At 42.1% G+C, this 7,592-nt stretch overlaps 1 non-coding gene across 1 annotated transcript; it reads left to right on the top strand.

Annotated features, from left to right (window-relative positions):
- The first annotated feature begins 1,358 nt into the window (after window positions 1-1,358).
- Window positions 1,359-1,432, top strand: trnat-agu (transfer RNA threonine (anticodon AGU)). The gene has a single exon. It is a non-coding gene; the product is annotated as a tRNA-Thr (tRNA).
- The last annotated feature ends 6,160 nt before the right edge of the window (window positions 1,433-7,592 follow it).

The raw sequence follows: 7,592 nt of genomic DNA, 5'->3' as shown, positions 1-7,592 counted from the left end.
ATCCACTTCTGTAAAATGTACTTTCATAATTTGAGTCAAGGGCTCTTCCCTTCAAGAGCCTGAACAAGTTCAGCGAGAAAACTCTGTTCATTTCTAGCCCCGGATTTAGAATAAGACGAGTTGAACGGTTCGCTTATTGGTGCCGCCCGCTCACTGGAGGCCAACGCATCAAAACGAGGCCCTGTGACCATCAGCCTGTTCTGTGCCTTCCTGCAGGACATCTGCTGAACAACATCAGATTATCATAGCTGTTTATTTCACATTGAAACACAAGGCGATAATATGAACTGTTTCGAAACTTGGAGAATGCAACTTTGCTGCTGAAGTTGGTTATGGCGTCAACGACAGACACAAGACTGTGTACAAGTCATGTCACAAGGTTTACGGTCAGCATCACTGGAGGTCCCTGCTTTGGAGTCGGAGTTTTCATCACACAGACCTGGATATAATCCCCACGCAGATTTTCCGAATTATTCGAAGGAAAGCTAATTCCTGCCTGCGTGCAGAGCACACACCTGGATCCTGCCAGACTTGGTCCAGTGAATCTTTCCATCCGTCTATCAGCAAAATGGCAGCATATACATGGGAAACTACCACCGCAAATCCCCCTACGATTATATCACCTTTCTGATTTGAAAGTATCTCGCTGATCCTTCAGTGTCGCTGTGTGTAAATACAGGAACTCACCCCCCTCCCATCGGTCTAATGGTTGTGTGTCCGTGCTGAGGAGTAGAAAGGTTCAGCAAAGTAACTCATCCCCTCGGTATATGAACTGAATACTATCCCATTGAGTGACGACTATATTCCAGGAAAACGTTTCTAAAATTTGAAGGTTCCTATCAGACATCTGCAATCGTTTGGAATTAAGTTGAGAAGTGGAGCAGAACAGTGAAATCAAGTGATTGGCAATGATGTCTGGGAGGCATGGGGCAGGAAGTTAGAGTGGAACTGGTGGTGCAAGACTCAATGTCAGTGCCAATCGGTCAACTTTTACTGCCCAATGTTTACAATTGCTAACACATTACACCTCGTCAAATCTCCACAATGACCTTGTTCCTCTTGTTGAGGTCTCCTCTGTGTGTATTAACGTGGTTCATGGGCACGGAGAGGATGAACACATCCTCTTTCTCCTGTCAGTTTAAACAGGTCAAGGTATCAGTTTGAAATTAATGCAAGGGGAGATTATCTTTTTCTATGCCTTTTCAGTGTAGAATGTTCAAATTTAAACTGTCTGAATTTTTAAATTCGAGGACTGATTGCAATTCTCTGTGAACAACATTATTCCGAAAACACATTTCCAAGTCCTGTGAAGAAGTGGTTAACCAACTTCACGTATGGATGTGCAAATGGATCCGTGCGGCGCCGTGGCTTAGTTGGTTAAAGCGCCTGTCTAGTAAACAGGTGATCCTGGGTTCAATTCCCAGCGGCGCCTGCTTGATGCATACGTATTTGAGCTTGGTGTTTCAACTCTTTACAAATGCTGTGTCAACCAAGTCAGCGTCGACTTTGACATTTGGAGATCCAGGTTAAGTTACAACAGTGGTTGTTCCCTTTAGTTCCGAACTATCAATTAAGTCAGTGGTTTCTTTCCGTTATTCAACAAGCTTTTTTTCCTCTTTTTCCCCGTCCTTCATTCCCAGTTTGGTAGGAATAACGAGATTACACAGGAGGTGTTGCGAATTTGCCAGAGAACTTTCTGGTAATGACCTAGACACCACCAGCTGATCACTCTCATTCTCTGATGTCAACGATCATTCATTTAAACCAACAGTATATACATCGTTTTGATTCTTTAGTTGTAGTATACTTGCGTTTTTTTTTCTTATGGTGGATTCAGAATTCTACTTTGAATTCGAAACAGTCACAAATGATTGAGGAAGAAAAGTCGCCTGACCTGAGATCGAATTGACAGACACATTATCCGGAGAATGTGAGGACAGATCTACACACTCCAGGCAATGAGCAAAAATCTTCTCATCAGCTGCACACTCAAACTGTCTCGAAATGTCAGACTTTTTATCGAGCATAAGTAGGTAATGAGCTGTATGGACAGAACGAGTGTTGGAGAATGTGAAAAAGAAAGAGGGTGAGGTGGAGACACAGAGACAAAGAGAGACAAATGGAGACACGTGCTGAGTTAGATACTGAAAGAAACAATTCTCCATCAGACATTGCTGCAAACTGACAGGAAGGAAACGAGAAAAGGCAATCATTTAAGCGCAGCCTTTTACCAGCTGAGAGCAACGGAGGCAGCATTACAGCCAATAAAGTCCTTTTATATTTTTAAAGGTGACATCTGTCAGCCATTGAGTTTTTTTGATAAATATCCTGAGTCGACAGATAAGACTGATTATTTTCCGAGAATTACCGTTAGGAAGTGTATAACTGACGTGTTCTGTCGATCTGAAACTTTAACTCGGTTTCTCTCGACAGATGTTGCCAGGCCTGATGAGTTTCTCCAACAATTCACGTTTTTTTTCGTTCAGATCTACATCATCAAAGAAAAATGACACTCAGTAGTCTGTTGATGGACTCATTTTTAAAACCCCTCAAAAAAACTGTTTAGCATTCTAAAAGTCAAATATACACGACACTGACTATACAGGTGCAAACTTGCAAAACCACTTTTAAATTCGGGACCGAGAAGACTCAAGACCGAACGTATCCCTATGCTTTTCGAGTCTCGACAATATATGGGAAATCACGTTTCCGTGACCTGCCAAATGCACAATTGTCAAATTGACTGGCTCTAACAACAGGCTCCATCTATTTGGCAGAATGGGAGCGGGAGAATAATAAGTTTCCAACTCCAGATAAATTTCCAACAAGATATCCACTCTATCATTACAACCAGCTTATCACATCTCAGGAACAGTACCTGACTGTACCGCACCTCAGCAGAAAATGATATCTTTAGATGGTGGAGATCAAAGTCAATAATTGTATCACTGGGAAAGCACAGCCTGTTAAGCAACATCTGAGGAGCATGGGAGTCAACGTTTCGTTCCTGATGAACAGCTTCTCCGTGAAACAACGAGTTTCCTGCTCCCCGGATGCTGCTTGACGTGCACCACACTTTTTGTCTGTATCCCCCCTCAGCTCATCTGCTTCGGAAAATTAATGATGAACTTGACGCCACTCAGTTTGATTCTTCTGTCTCCTGATTGACAGCTTTAAACATTCTATTGCTCATATGAATCAGATCATCCAGATTACTGTATAAAAATAAACTGTGGATGCTGGAAATCTGAAACTCAGGCAATAATTGCTGGAGAAACTTTGCATTCTCTGATTGTTGAACATTAAATTGGGAGCAGGAGATGAGAAAGCAGCAGTTTAAAAACTGCTACATTTAGTTTCTCCAAAAAAAAATTATGAAGTGCAGTTTTTCGATCAGGTGCTCACCGTCTCAAGTGCTGATCGGAATGGGGAAATAAATGTTGGTCCAGCCATTGCTGAACAAATGAAAAAAAGCTTTTTGTGTTGCTCATCAGTTTCTACCCTTGCAGACCATGTCAATTTGATTCATAAAGCAGGACAGCGAGACCCCTCTGCATTTCAGAGTCTTGCAACATCTCATTTAAATTTAAGGTTCATTATTGAATGTTGCTGACAGACATCTCATTCTGTACTTCATTCTTCATGGGTCAATACTTTACGCATAAGGTTCCTCATCACGACATCATACAATTTTAATACCTTTAACGTTCGATTCACGGTTTAACTTCCAAACTACTTTCACCAAGAAGATGCGCATTGTTTTAAATCGAAGATTAAGATGAAATGAAGCCTGTTGGAAATACAAATATCGCATTATCACTCTTTGTCCTTTGTTTAGTGTTTGCGTGTGAAACACGTTAAACTTGAGCCCTCTCGGTTTGAACTCCACCATCCTGGGTTAAAGGAAGACCTGGGCCAGTCACCTATCCACCCCTCATCATGATTTTATAAACGTCTAGAAGGTTACTCTCCAGGCTGGAACACTGCTGGGAAAAGCCCCTGCTCAAACACTCTCTTTAAAACTCAAGCTGTATCAACACTGCAACATCCTTGTACATATTCTCTGCACACTTTCAAGTTTTGCAACACCTTTCCTGTTGAAGGTGATTGGAATTGTCAGCAGTCTTCTAAGTGTGGCCTTATTAATATTCTTTACAGCCACAAAATGACATGTGAACTCCAATAATCGATGTTCATACTAATGAAGACTAGTGTGCCAAATGCTTTCTTCACGAACTTTTCTCCATGTGACACCAATTTTCCTGCTGTCATAGTATTTGCTGTGACTTATAATGTCGTGCCTGTCTTCCTAACTACTATATTCTGGTGCCTTCACGACTCTGTGGAGCCACATGCAAGGTCACTCTGTTCCTTTGGCTGTCCCACTGCTCTAACTTTCTTTGAGTACTCCCATGACGTGTTACTTACAAAATGCATCGCTTGATGTTTTTATTGTTATTTTCATCTCCCAATATCTGCCCATTTGACAAATCCACGTCCAAAAACCTGGGACCTAAGACGGTCTTCCTCACTGTTAACCACTTTGCCAATCTTCATATCCTTCTCAAATTTTCTTATTATCTCCCCCAAATTATTTCCACATTCTTTTATGTGCAATCACAACATTAAGGAACAAAACATTGATCCTTGTGGTAGACCACTGAATACCAGCTCCACGTCACAGAAACAGCACCATACTTTGTCTCCAGGAACCCAAATAAGTTTGAATCGAACTTACCACGTGACAATGAATCCCTTTTATTTTAACGCTGTCACCAGTCTCCGGTGTGGGATCTTGTCTATTTCTTTCAAAAATCCTCATAAACAAAATCAACTTACTACCCTCGTTTCCATCTTTGATCACTCCCTAAAATATATTTAATCTGATCTGTCATGCATGACCTCCTCTGACAAAACCATGCCGACTCTCGCTGGTCAAACTTTGTCTGGAAAAGTTGAAATTAGTTTTCTCCTTAAGAGGTTTCTCCACATGACTCCCTACGAGTGATGCTCGACTCACGGCTCTGTAATTCGCTGCATTATCTCTACCAGCCTTATTGAAAACTGGTAATATATTAGTTGTCCTGCGGTCCTCGAACTACTCCCAGTTTTCCACAAAGCAATGTAAAACATTGGTCACAACATGTGTAATTTTCTCTCTTTTCTCACAAAGCAACGTGAGACACAACTCCATCCCGAGCTGGGAATTTGTCTCATTTTAGCCTGTCAAAATCTCCAATACCGTCTCAGTTGCGATTTGAAACGGCTCCAGAAAACCTCAGTCCCTCATCCTGCTTTCTGTAACTATATATTACCACACAAGGACTGTCCCCACCTGAATTTGTAACGTGATTCACTCAGTTATCCCATTTACTGACACAACTGCACTATCACACTGGAGGGAGATAATTCATGTATTATACGTGGAAAATGCTGTTTCAGCTTTTGCACGTACAAATCCTATATCTTTGATAACCAATGGCACATTGTCACAGTGAGAAAGGGTTCAAGTGTTCTCTATCTGCAAAAACAAAATGCAGTCACTTAATTCCACCTCCTGCGGAGACTCCAGTCTGTTCAGATTTGATATGAGGAATTTTTTTCTCTCTCTGTTGTTCATCGCATTGAAGACAGAACTGCGGTATAAATCCCATTCACATGATTGCCATATTAACTACCCTAATTAGTTGGTGCCTATGGCACACATTGAACTGGAATCAATCCACAACAGAAGTTTTCAACTGGAACAGCGTACTGTCTTTGGTGCAGGGGAACTCTGAGCATGGACAATCTCAGGCTTCGAATGGGGCACACATAACACCGTTCTTCCTCGGTCATTCACAGTATCAGATTCCAAACAGGGCAAAAACAGAAGGTGCTGGAACAGCTTTGCAGGTCTGGCCGCAACTGAGTAGAGAAATACGAGTTAGCATTTCGGGTCCAGTGTCCCTTCGTCAGAAATGTTGGCACCGAGAAAACTTTGGCCTATATGCAGAAGACAGGGTGGTTGGGTTGGGGTAATCAGTAAACGGTCGGTGTGTATAGACCTCAAAGAGAGAGTAGAATAATTGGACAGACTAATGAATAACCATCTGGCTTGGAGTGTGAGTAGTTTTTATTGGAGACGGTTCGTGTCGAAACATACATAGTGGTGTAATGTCTGACTATGTGATAACAAGGAGTGGCGTGTGGGGTAGGGGGCGAAGACATGAAGGAGTTCACGCCCTAAAAATATTGAAATTGATGGAGTCCGGAAGGTTGCAGTATCCACAAATGGAAAATAAGATGTTGTTCTTCACGCTTGTCCTGAGCTTCGCTGGAACACTGCAGTAAGCCTGAGACAAAGATGTTGACCAGGCAACCGAATTGTCTGTTAATAGGGCCCGGAAGTGATAGTTCAGTGTCTTTCTTGAAGACGGAGCTTGGATTTTCCGCAAAGCAGCCAGTCAGTCCAAACTTCATTTCCCAAATTGTGGAAACCACATAGCGAGCAGTGAATGCACAATCCTGGGCTGTGCGAAGCGCAGGCAAAGTGTTGCTTCATCTTGAATGTGTATTTGGGCATTTGGATACTGAGGAGGGAGGACGTAAATGGACAGATGAGGAAACAAAATGCACAAAGCAAGGATCATTCAGGAGACATTATGACAGATGTTGGAAATCATGAGGTAAGAAAGCTATCATAAAGACTGTTTACCAAATGATCGTAGCAATTGGAACAAAGATGAAGAGTTAATGGCACAACTCATCACTAATGAATTTGTTTTAGTTGCCATTACGGAGACATAGTTACAGAATGGTCATGACTGGGATTGAACTATCCAAGGTTTTCAGACTATTCTGAAGGACAGACAGAAGAGTCTGATATTCAAGGACGATTTCAAGGCGAGATGGTATGGGTTGGATGGAGAATGAGTCTGAATTCATTTCGGTGTAAATTAGAAATTCTAAGAAGAAAACTTCACTAATAGGCGTAGTCTGTAAACCACAAAATAAATGATTACATTGGGGAGATCAATAAACAAAGAAAGAAGTAATGTCGGTCAAAATGGGCCAGCTACTTTATTTGGGGATTTTAATCAACTTGGAGATGTGTCGTGGAAAAGCACAGCAGATCAGGCAGCATCCAAGGAACAGGACAATCGACGTTTCGGGCCCGAAACGTTGATTCTCCTGTTCCTTGGATGCTGCCTGACCTGCTGCGCTTTTCCAGCAACACATTTTCAACTCTGATCTCCAGCATCTGCAGTCCTCACTTTCTCTTCCATGTAGATGTATCGAACTAGCTCAGTCAGTATTGCGTTGGGGAGGACTTTCTTCGATTTAATCGTGATGGTTTACCTGAAGAGTATGCCAAAGAAGCGACGATTTCGCAAGGTATCGTCCATCTGGTCCTCCGTCGTGAGACAGGCATAATTAATTCGCTCATCATTAAGGATCCTCTCGGAAGGAGTGATCAGAGTGTGGTTGAATTTATAATGCAGACAGAGAGGGTGAATTTAAAAGCCAATGCCAGATTCCTGTGCATGTCCAAGGGGCTCTATAATAGAATAGTGGGGGCCGAGCTAAAGTAGACTGAAAACAAAAAAAAA

Source organism: Chiloscyllium punctatum, chromosome 35, assembly GCF_047496795.1.
Source record: "Chiloscyllium punctatum isolate Juve2018m chromosome 35, sChiPun1.3, whole genome shotgun sequence".
Lineage (NCBI taxonomy): Eukaryota > Metazoa > Chordata > Chondrichthyes > Orectolobiformes > Hemiscylliidae > Chiloscyllium > Chiloscyllium punctatum.
This window is presented reverse-complemented; position numbering and strand designations above follow the sequence as displayed.